The sequence below is a fragment of the Salmo trutta genome, chromosome 8 (assembly GCF_901001165.1).
Source record: "Salmo trutta chromosome 8, fSalTru1.1, whole genome shotgun sequence".
Classification (NCBI taxonomy): Eukaryota; Metazoa; Chordata; class Actinopteri; order Salmoniformes; family Salmonidae; genus Salmo; species Salmo trutta.
In genome coordinates this window covers 13,835,593-13,847,926 of record NC_042964.1, presented here as the reverse complement: position 1 = coordinate 13,847,926, position 12,334 = coordinate 13,835,593, and the positions used below count along the sequence as shown (strand labels likewise).

Below are 12,334 nucleotides of genomic sequence, written 5' to 3'. Positions count from 1 at the left end.
GAGGCAGAGGAGGGAGGGAATAAAAGAGCGAGAGGGAGGGAGGTAGAGAGAGGAGCTGTGGTTGTTAAAATGGCCAGCTTCAGTCCAAACGGCCAGCTTCAGTCAGCTGACTCTAGCCATCCTTTATGGTTAGTTCTGGTCGGGCAGCTTAGTCTCCTATTCAGAGGTCCCCCACTTTTGTTAGTGTCTTATTGGTCAAGGTCACGCCAAATACTTATTACCACATCTCCTTCAACCACATCAGTTGCCTTGATTCCCGGGACTTCAGTTTCAGTTAGTCTATGACCCCAGCACGCTGTGTGGTCAGAAACGTGCTTTCCCCATCCTGATGAGCACTTCCACAGTTTGCCCTCCTGCTGAACTTTTCCTCCTGTGGACTGAATCCCTGTACATGTATGTCTGATGTTTATTTGTGCGTGCATCTAAACGACCACATAGTTTATGTCAGTTCTCACTAGACATGATTCTCAGTTATCTGAACCAAGAGAGGTCAGATATGTGTGTAATGTGTGTGTGAATGTGGACATCTTCTTCCATTAAACTCCTCTTAACCTGGACATCCGCCTCATCCTTGTTCTGACCGTACATTCTGTAGTGGTTGCTATGGGTCTTAAGCCAGCATCTAAGGTTTCTTATTACAGTTATGGTCATTTGATTCTCTACCACCCTACCCCTATTTTTCAGTGGTACTGAAGGATACAGTCTCACACATTACACACTGCGTACTTACACCGAGTGTACAGAACATTAGGAACACCTGCTCTTTCCGTGACATAGACTGACCAGGTGAATCCAGGTGAAAGTTATGATCCCTTATTGATGGCACTTATTAAATCCATTTCAATCAGTTTAAATGAAGGAGAGGAGACCGATTTAAAGAAGGATTTTTAAGACTTGCGACAATAGAGAAATGGATTGTGTATGTGTGCCTGTCAGAAGGTGAATGGGCAAGACAAAAGATTTAAGTGCCTTTGAACGGAGTATGGTGGTAGGTGCCAGGCACACTGGTTTAAGTGTGTCAAGAACCGCAACGCTGCTGGGTTTTTCACACTCAACAGTTTCCCGTGTGTATGAAGAATGGCCCATCACCCAAAGGACATCCAGCCAACTTGACACAACTGTGGGAATCATTAGAGTCAACATGGGTCGGCATCCCTGTGGAACGCTTTTAACACCTTGTAGAGTCCATTCCCCGACGAATTGAGGCTGTTCTGAGGGCAAAGTGGAGTGCAACTCAATATTAGGAAGGTGTTCCTAATGTTTTCTACACTGAGTGTAAATATTAAATTACCCCAAAAGGGACAATCAACAAATCAGGTCAATCTGCAATGGACACTAGGATAGTGAGTCATATGAACACATAGTACAGGTTGCTGGCGTTATTACATGAAGAAACGTAGGCAACATTCTGTGAGTAGTGGTCTAAACTGGGTTAGAGCACAACTATTGGCTACAGGGACAGTTGTATATTTACATAAATACTAGGGCCGGGACGAAATCAGTACCACGATACTCGTTAGTATCATGACAAGGAAACAAAACAAAGTGGATTTAACTTCTTTAGGAAAACAGCCTTAATGTTGGAAACAAACATCATTATGTCCCGAGTCACATATTTATTTTCCAAGCTATAGCACACTGCCATGAAAAAATATTGCGATGCTGTTATTGCCCCGGGCCTAATAAATACATTGTTTCCCATGGGAGCACGAATTGATCACATCACATGGTAATAATGAGAAACAGTCCATTTGAAAGGGCGATGGAAAGCTACAGGGACAACAGCACCACAGATTAACATAGTCAATTAGGAAAGTGGAAACTTCAATCTATATACTACTAGCGGCTTCCATTTCAGTGCTTAATTGTAACATAAAGCTAGAATCCTTAGTTGCTACATACATTTTGGGACTTATAAATGAATGGCATAACTTATACATGCCTCATGAGCTTAGTTCAATTGTCGTACCCATCAGAACACACAATATAAACTTGTTTAACTCCAATGTTTATAAACAATGTAAACGTTAGCTAACACTGTATACCATCAACACATGGTTTAAACTATAATGCTGATCTCCTGGATGGTCAGTCCTTGCACCCATAGCTTCGTCTATGAAATTGAGATTGGTTACATTTCTCCAGGGCCATCCCTCAGTGTTTTGCCAAAACAGAGACGGGGTATCACTTTCTTACCGCATGGCAAGCGGTACCGGTGAGCCAAGTCTAGGTCCAAAAGGCTTCCAGCTTCTACCCCCAAGCCATAAGACTCCTGAACAGCTAATCAAATGGCTACCCAGACTATTTGTATTGTCCCCCCCTCCCCTCTTTTACGCTGCTGCTACTCTCTTTATTATCTATGCATAGTCACTTTAACTCTACCTACATGTACATATTACCTCAATTACCTCGACTAACCGATGCCCCCACACATTGACTCTGTACCGGTACCCCCTGTATGTAGCCTTGCTAGTGTTATTTTTACTGCTGCTCTTTAATTATTAATTATTTACATTTTTTCTTATCTATTTTTTACTTAACACTTATTCTTCTTAAAACTGCATTGTTGGTAAGGGCTTGTAAGTAAATATTTCACTTTAAGGTCTGTTGTATTCGGCGCATGTGACAAATCACATTTGATTTGAATTAAGGACTCTAGCTTTGATGGTTTAAGCCCCTGTCTAACTGAACTGTAGCTTGGAAGGAGACTTCATTTGAATCTGGAACCTGTGCCAAAAGCATAAAAAGCTAATTGATTACCCTATCATATTAAATGGGATTGAGGGAAGGGGTGTGCATTAACTTGGGAAGCTAAAAGCCAGTGATCATACCACCACCTACTGGGCTGCTAAAGAACTGTTCATAATACCACTGACTGGTTCCTGAATTCTTCTGAGCTGTTCTCCATCCACCCACTGAACCATCCTTTCAATGAACAGTTCAGTCAAACGAAGGCAAAAAAATAAGTGGATAACAGCTTGACTGATAACACCTTTGTTACATCGAGTACCGTAAGTCCCCCATAAAGAAACATCGATACCCATTTTAATTTACATTTTGCTCAAGTTTACGAAGCTCTTACACAGAATGTAAATTCAAGGACAAACAAAAACAATATGTTCATCTTCTCCTCGCATGAATAATTTAGCATAGTGCAATAAAAAAATACAAATTTACCAACATACTGTATTTAATGAAAATGGCCTTTGGTCTTGTGATCGTTTATTGGTAAGTGTCTCATTCACAGTGTTATGTCACTAAATATCACTCTAAAAGGCCCCTGGGAGTAAGGGATCTCAAAGATCAGATGTGTGTTATTGCAGGAGAGGTACTAAGGACATATGAAGGGTAATCTGTGTTACAGGTGTAAAATGCAGTATGTAGCTCGCTATCAAAGTTCAACATAGCTGGGTTCTCACTGGAGATGGGAATGTTGTTGTTTTTTATTGACAGCAAAATTTCAAGCTAACATCAACGAGTACAAAATAAAAGCAATATTGCACTGCAATTGAATAGTAGATTACAAGCCTACAGAATGATGCACATCATCCTTTTAAATAATTTGATAGGGTAAGACCAACATTATAGTTTTCCAAACAACCACCAAAACAATGATTGTTTTTGTAGTAGCGTAACATCCAACGACTTAACCTCCGGCCACTAGAGGGCTCCACCAAAGCTGAAGGAGAAGACAACCAGGATAAAGTCACCAGATGAGATAATGTGTTTACGAGTCTGCAACATAAGCTACATGTGCATGGCCATCTACAATTACTTAAAAATGTTGGTGTATGTAGACCTACGCATATATTCGCACACCCACGATAGACTGATAAAGCCTACACCAACATCACAAAACTCACACCTCTGATGTCAGCACATGAAGTCTGGCAGCACATCAGTAAAGGTAGAATCATATAATCCCACAGTACAATAGAGGAGTGAGTCATTCAGTCACCAGCACACATCTCTAGTCGCCCATGGTGTCATTTCAGTGAAACGCTGGGGAGAGACAGATTTCTTCAAGATCTTCTCAGTGGAGGTTACAGCCCCAGAATGGAGATAGATTGATGGTGAATAAAACATGGGGCCGATGGACCAATCATAACCTCTCCAGTGCATACGGATGCTGTAACCGTAGCAATTAATAAATGAAGACATGAGGGCAGACAGACACCAATGGGAAGAGAGAGAGAGAAAGAGTGTTCTCCATACATCATAGTTACAGATGAACATAAAATAGATACTGTATGTTTGATTGTTTTTCCAAAGGAAGGCATTATCAACTGACAGAACAGGCAATTTGTGTGAATCTGGTCAAACCTTTTTTTGTGGGAATAGAATCAAACAGTGAAAGTCCCCATATAGTTCCCATTTTCTGACAACATCTGTCTGCCGACGTGTCCAGAGGTGCCAGTGTCAGAAAATGGAGAGCGCCTCTCCATTCCGAGACTGATTCCTTATCATGGAGCACGATGTGCCACTGACAAACCCGAGGCTTTTGTTTCTCTGTCTTACATGGCAGGCCAGGCAGGCTGAGAGATTGATTTTTGGAACAGATTACATATTTTCTCTCTCATAGCTTTGTCTCGCTGCCCTCCAGCCTGCCTGGCCTGCCATGTTCGCTGGTGGTGGGGGGGTTATCACCAGGAGCCTGGAGGCCGGGCCATAGAGGAAGAGGAAGAAGTCCACTACATCAACAGTGTGTGTCTGTCTGGAAGCTGGAGCTCCTTTTGCACAGGCAATAGCAACAACAGAATTAAATCATTAAGTAGCATCATGGAAAGCCAGCAATCGATGAATAAGCACCATACCCCAGTGGGATTCTCTTTGTCGATGGGCAAATGTCTTTGCAGCAGAACTTTAACGTTTAGAGTAACTGAGGTTTTAATGCCAAAACCCAAGACAAAGATGATTCCAGAATGATAAATCACACACATGAACACCACTGGGGAGAAAGTAATTAAATTTTCTGTTGTTGAACATGTAACCCCATTCCTTGTTTATTAGTTTCCCACCATGCATACCTAGCTACTAGCCAGGTACCCCAGAGTAGACATTGAGCTGACGTGAATCTACAGGACCAAGAGGAGACAGGAGCCATCATCAATCAAAACGATGACGATCGGTCGGACAGGCAAAAACTAGTTCTTCTGCCTGTTCTCAGATTAGCCAAAACCTGAAGCGGTCTGCTCAGGCATGCAGTACGGCTTTGGTTTTTAGGTTGTTTTTTGGGAGCACGTTAAAATGAACCCATCATATCTACAGAGGCATCGCCTGTGAAGGGGATGGCAATTAGAAGCTATGAACCGAGACAACCCGTAGTGGAGCTGCATTCACATTGAATGGTGGAGGGACTCTTACGATGCAGAGACATTTCTTAGTGGCCTCTTTGGATCTTGCAGACACACACGCAGACACACAAAGGAGAATGTCACATACACACAAGTAAACATCTACAGATGCCGCATGCCTACATCAAAAGGACATGAGACCCCTTAGGTCTGACAATAGGCTTATCGCTCACTCTAATGGGCAACATATGCCTCCTTAATTTTTATTGCCATCAAGCCCCAGGGCTTTTTGGGAGAATTGTTCATCTCAAACGAGTGACAGTGATTTATTTTCACAACACCCAAGTTGCCAGGGTGCCCTGGGCTTGCTCCATACCATCACACGTTAGTGCTCAACTCCCTTCATGCCATCTTAGCCATATTTTATATATGTGTATCGATACAAAATGAACACATAGCCTGTTATAGCTAAAATGATAGCATGCATCATATACTGGTATGATATTGATTGGACCATTTACACAGTGAGTTGCTATTGGCTGTTAACCCTCATGGCTCTATTGACAGATACAGGTGGACAATGGGTCCAATCAGTTGTACACCCAATTGCTGCCGGCTGGACAGGCAGTGAATGACCAGTCAATGGCATTGTCTGCAGGTGGACAGTCACACAAAAGCCAGGGGTTTGAAGTCAGGACAGCATGCTGCTGCAGATAACATTGACTGCTGTTCCATCTGTCTTAGCCTGGGTGTTAACATGTTTCAAAAGCCTTACTGTGGACATCCTGCATGGAAGACAGAGGGCAAGCTCTCCATATGAAGGACTAGCTTTGTCCTTCTGATTTACAGTATAAGCTAGGCTACCGTCCTTCAATGGCAAGGTATCACAAAAAAGTTTGCTGAAGAATATGAGGTGGCTGAAAAACAGCGCGGAAAGTGGACATAGCGAGTGAGCGCCCGCAACCGTCTGTCCAAACACGGGATTTGGTGGGCAAATCCTGGTTGCTGAGAGGAAATCCCTTCAGGCAATTATCGCTTGAAGGGATCATGAACATGGCGAAGAAATAGGAAAGGTATAATGTGTGTCATCTGTGTTCAATCTAAGTGTCCTTGGTTCAAGTCAGGGGTAGAGTCAGAAGCAAAGAAAGGTTGTCACTGCTCATGGTTTGTCCTATTGACCAACTGTCAATGAGGTCTGGTCTCTAAAAACGTCAAAGCGTCTATTTTCTGCTGATGACAAGCAAATAGCCTACCAAGAGCCTTTAGAAAAAGACAACGGACAGTGATAGAGGAGAGCGCCACAAAAGTGAAATTGATCAGTCCAAGCAACACAAACATTTTAGACAAATATGTACGGCTTCCAAAGCTTTTCCTCCAATCACAATGGGTGAGTAACAGTGTTGATGACTGACTCAACACAGTACAACTCAAACGAAATGGGTCAATGGCGGCATGCACTCTGACCCGTTATCCCACCATCCTTCTCAGTCAAAAGCAGGCACCATGGTTCTGACTGTACCTTCAGCTGCTTTCTAAAAGTCTCTGATTGCATTATTGGGGTGCTAAGACACAGATCTATTAAAATGCATGCTGAATGATTCAATATTAAAAAAATAGGGAAGTGGGATTTTCCCCTTTTCTTTTTTGTGTAATTTCATTATAGCGTGACCTGTAGTAGTTAGGGCTGGGAATTGCCAGGGACCTCACAAGACGATATTATCACGATACTTAGGTGCCGCTACAATATGTATTGCGATTCTCACAATTCTATTTGCATTGCGATTCGATGTTCCAAACATGTTGCTCACCATATGTCTGCCGCAGAGAGACAATAGAGAGCATGAGAAAATGAGTTTGGATCAGTCATGGAAATAAAAGTGCTGAAAACAAATTGCTCCCAATTTAAAAAGAAGATGGAGAACAAGCTATGAAGGAAAATTACTAGAATGTTGGTGCAGGTACAGCCAACTAGCGCAAAAATAGTATTGTCAAAATACCTTGATATGTAACTATCGATCCCTCCCCATCACTAATAGTAATGTATTATGGATCTGTTTGCTGAGAATGTCAAAGAAGAAAATACCCACTGGCTGTGTTGATGATGTTGATCACTGTAAAACTCTTCAGAGTCTCCAGGGGGTTTGTGGTTAAGATCTAAATGGCTAGCTGCTTTCAAGAAGGCATGCATAACGGCCGGGTGCGAATGGCTGGGTAATGCTGTGCATATGTCTAACATGGATATGATGCACATGCCAAGAAGTGTCTACAAACGGTGGGTATTACGTCCAGCCCATTGATGGGCAGATCATTGATTTCATCATTTCTAAAAACATTTAGGCCTACAGTAGGGCCAATATAAAATGTCCTCATTTTAATTACCGGTCATATTGTAATCAATCCTATCAGATTATTGTATCTAACTGGGTTGAATCGAGAATTAATATTAGAAGTGAACATGAACCTTCATTCTTGTATCATTTCATATCCCAATGGATGCAGCAATCCCCAAAGGGAATATCTATATATATATATTTTTAGTCCTTTTTCTCCCCAATTTCATAATATACAATTGGCAGTTACAGTCTTGTCCCATCGTTGCAACTCCCCTACGGACTTGGGAGAGGCGAAAGTCGAGAGCCATGCATCCTCTGAAACAAGTCGCTTAACACGGGAGCCAGCCACACGAATGTGTTGGAGGAAACACAGTCCAATTGGCGACCAAAGTCACCCGGCCTGCCACAAGAACTCGCTACATCGATGGGACAAGGAAATCCCGGCCGGCCAAACCCTCCCCTGACCCGGACGACGCTGAGCCAATTCTGCACCACCTCATGGGTCTCCCGGTCACAGCCGGCTGTGACACAGCCTGGGACTGTAGTGACGCCTCAAGCACTGCGATGCCTTAGACCGCTTGCAGTCCTTGGGAGGCCCTTATCTGTTTGGTTTTAATAATGTTCTACCACTATATACACTGCTCAAAAAAATAAAGGGAACACTAAAATAACACATCCTAGATCTGAATGAATGAAATAATCTTATTAAATACTTTTTTCATTACATAGTTGAATGTGCTGACAACAAAATCACACAAAAATAATACATGGAAATCCAATTTATCAACCTATGAAGGTCTGGATTTGGAGTCACACTCAAAATTAAAGTGGAAAACCACACTACAGGCTGATCCAACTTTGATGTAATGTCCTTAAAACAAGTCAAAATGAGGCTTAGTAGTGTGTGTGGCCTCCATGTGCCTGTATGACCTCCCTACAATACCTGGGCATGCTCCTGATGAGGTGACGGATGGTCTCCTGAGGGATCTCCTCCCAGACCTGGACTAAAGCATCCGCCAACTCCTGGACAGTCTGTGGTGCAACGTGGCATTGGTGGATGGAGCGAGACATGATGTCCCAGATGTGCTCAATTGGATTCAGGTCTGGGGAACGGGCGGGCCAGTCCATAGCATCAATGCCTTCCTTTTGCAGGAACTGCTGACACACTCCAGCCACATGAGGTCTAGCATTGTCTTGCATTAGGAGGAACCCAGGGCCAACCGCACCAGCATATGGTCTCACAAGGGGTCTGAGGATCTCATCTCGGTAACTAATGGCAGTCAGGCTACCTCTGGCGAGCACATGGAGGGCTGTGCGGCCCCCCAAAGAAATGCCACCCCACACCATGACTGACCCACCGCCAAACCGGTCATGCTGGAGGATGTTGCAGGCCGCAGAACGTTCTCCACGGCGTCTCCAGACTCTGTCACGTCTGTCACGTGCTCAGTGTGAACCTGCTTTCATCTGTGAAGAGCACAGGGCGCCAGTGGCGAATTTGCCAATCTTGGTGTTCTCTGGCAAATGCCAAACGTCCTGCACGGTGTTAGGCTGGAAGCACAACCCCCACCTGTGGACGTCGGGCCCTCATACCACCCTCATGGAGTCTGTTTCTGACTGTTTGAGCAGACACATGCACATTCGTGGCCTGCTGGAGGTCATTTTGCAGGGCTCTGGCAGTGCTCCTCCTGCTCCTCCTTGCACAAAGTCGGAGGTAGCGGTCCTGCTGCTGGGTTGTTGCCCTCCTACGATTTCCTCCACGTCTCCTGATGTACTGGCCTGTCTCCTGGTAGCGCCTCCATGCTCTGGACACTACGCTGACAGACATAGCAAACCTTCTTGCCACAGCTCGCATTGATGTGCCATCCTGGATGAGCTGCACTACCTGAGCCACTTGTGTGGGTTGTAGACTCTGTCTCATGCTACCACTAGAGTGAAAGCACCGCCAGCATTCAAAAGTGACCAAAACATCAGCCAGGAAGCATAGGAACTGAGAAGTGGTCTGGGGTCCCCACCTACAGAACCACTCCTTTATTGGGGGTGTCTTGCTAATTGCCTATAATTTCCACCTGTTGTCTAATCCATTTGCACAACAGCATGTGAAATGTATTGTCAATCATTGTTGCTTCCTAAGTGGACAGTTTGATTTCACAAAAGTGTGATTGACTTGGAGTTACATTGTGTTGTTTAAGTGTTCCCTTTATTTTTTTGAGCAGTGTATATCTTTCAAAGTCTGGTATGGCCCAATGACCTGTTCTAAAAGGGTTATTTTAAATGTGGTGCCGACTCCATTAAACAAAGCCATTAAAAGTGAGCTACAAAAGCCAGTTTGACCTGTGGTGAAGGGATGACTTTGCAGAGACTTATACTTCTGAAAAATATCTCAAGGAGAAATTCAAAAGCTCTATGTACGGTTTGAAATGCAGGAGCTCAAAGTGAAAGTTTAGATCAGTTCTTTTACATTGTCCTTTTTTAACTTGGTCCAATTTGGGATAGAGGCAATTATCTTTATTATCAGCTGAGGGGCAATCAAATTGCATACTCTGGCCTGTAGCCTAACTGTGCACACACACACCATGTGAGTACATTGTCTATCAAAAAGTCTCTGCTCTAACTTCTCTGATACAGAATGGTTTTCTTTGTGGAGGGACTTTGATATTTTGTTACCATTTTTTACACTAACAGAGACTCCCATCTCTATTAAAAAGGTGTATGTAAACAACAAAACAAATGACATGAGAGTCCATGCGAATAAGAACATCCCATTAACTTAATGTGGCTCCCACTTGCTCCGTGATGAATGATCCTGTATAACTAAATGTCTGTGGAAAGACTGCCTAGTCAGGCATAATTCAATGTAAAGCTCCCTTTAGTGGCAATACGCCTGCCACTCCACGTCTGATATTCCAAGACATTACAAAAATTATAATAAATTGTAGAGTTTGTATAACATCCGTCTTTGGTCTCTATTCAGCTATACCCAGTTAAATCACTCAGCATTTCAAACCGGTGAAGGGGAGAACTTTAATATGAATAAACCCGGACAAAAACGTTGACACTAGGCTAAATCATAAGCAAAATAATGCTTATATTTATTTTATTTCGGAAACCAATGTCAGTTTTGAAAAACAACTGTTCCATGAGTTGAATACTCATTAAAACGCAGTAAATTGTTTTAAAGCTGATTTAAAAGCTTGAAAATGTTCTATCGAATGGTACATTGAAACACACATACAAGGTGAAAATGTCTCCCTCCTGAGGCAGATCTTATGCCCATGTGCAGTTTTGTGGTTTGCATCCAGTTTTTATTGCATCAACCCACCTTTCTGAACAACAAGAATGTTTTCACTTTTCATGGAGGTGTATTCAATGGAGCAAACCGTAGCAAAATCTATTCCAACGAAAATATTTTTGCAACGGAAACGAGACTTACTGTTGGATAAAAGTTTCGTTCAGTTTGCTTCCTAGTGAAAACACTCCAGGTTAACGCGTTTGACTGGGCCCGGCGGTGTCGATGAGGTTGGTCTTTATATACACATGGGTTTTCCCTTAAGAAACAATACGATACACACACACAAGCAATGGAATCTGGCAGTCCAGGCAAGCTAAATCTTACGGTTTAACTATTTGATAGAAAACAAATACTATATGTCTGCTTTGAAATGATGAAACCAGTTTGCCATCGTGCTACCATGATGACAATATCATAAAAGGATAGTAAAGGGCTGTGAGAGGTGCTGCCATGGTGATGAGTGAATCACTGCCGAGTGAAAACTAAGTGAAAACTCTTTCAATCATCACAGTCACAAAATCAGTACAGCACACAATGTCACTTGTTGCTATGACGAAGCAAGTGGTCTGTAATTGGAATGCCATTGTTGGTTTTAGCCTAATTGATGAAGTGACAACTTAACATGACTGCACCCCTCACATTGTTTCTTTATATGTATTATTATAATAAATGTAACAATCAAGTTAGTTGAGCTCAGGATAGATGGTTAGTTCCACAAACTAATAGTGAGCTGTAACATTTGCACTAGTAATGTTATTTTGATGCAACACACAGTCTCAATAATATCCTCTGTCCCTACTATATCATAAAAAAAACACTATATAAAAGTATGTGGACACCTCTTCAAATTAGGGAATTTGTCTATTTCAGCTATATCTGCTGCTGACAAGTGTATAAAATTGAGCACAAGGCCATGCAATCGCCATAGACAAACATTGGCAGTAGAGTGGCCTTTCTGAAGAGCTCAGTGACTTTCTACGTGGCAACGTCATAGGATACCACCTTTCCAACAAGTCAGTTCGTCAAATGTATGTCCTGCTAGAGCTACCCCGGTCAACTGTAAGTGCTGTTATTAGGAAGTGGAAACGTTTAGGAGCAACAATGGCTCAACAGCAAAGTGGTAGGCCACACAAGATAACAGAAAGGGACCGCTGAGTGCTGAAGCGCATAGCGTGTAAAAATTGTCTGTCCTCGGTTGCAACACTCACTACTGAGTTCCAAACTACGTCTGGAAGCAACGTCAGCACAATAACTGTTCGTTGGGTGCTTCATGAAATGGGTTTCCATGGCCGAGCAGCCTAAGATCCCCATGCGCAATGCATGGCGTCGGCTGGAGTGGTGTGAAGCTCGCCGCCATTGGACTCTAGAGCAGTGGAAAGGCGTTCTCTGGAATGATGAACCACGCTTCACCATCTGGC

General features: G+C 43.0%; 1 protein-coding gene across 3 annotated transcripts in view; it reads right to left on the bottom strand.

The window, feature by feature from the left end:
* LOC115198252 (Kv channel-interacting protein 4) overlaps nt 1–12,334 on the bottom strand; it is a 254,968-nt gene that overhangs the window by 63,749 nt on the left and 178,885 nt on the right. The gene's annotated exons all lie outside the window — the stretch shown is intronic.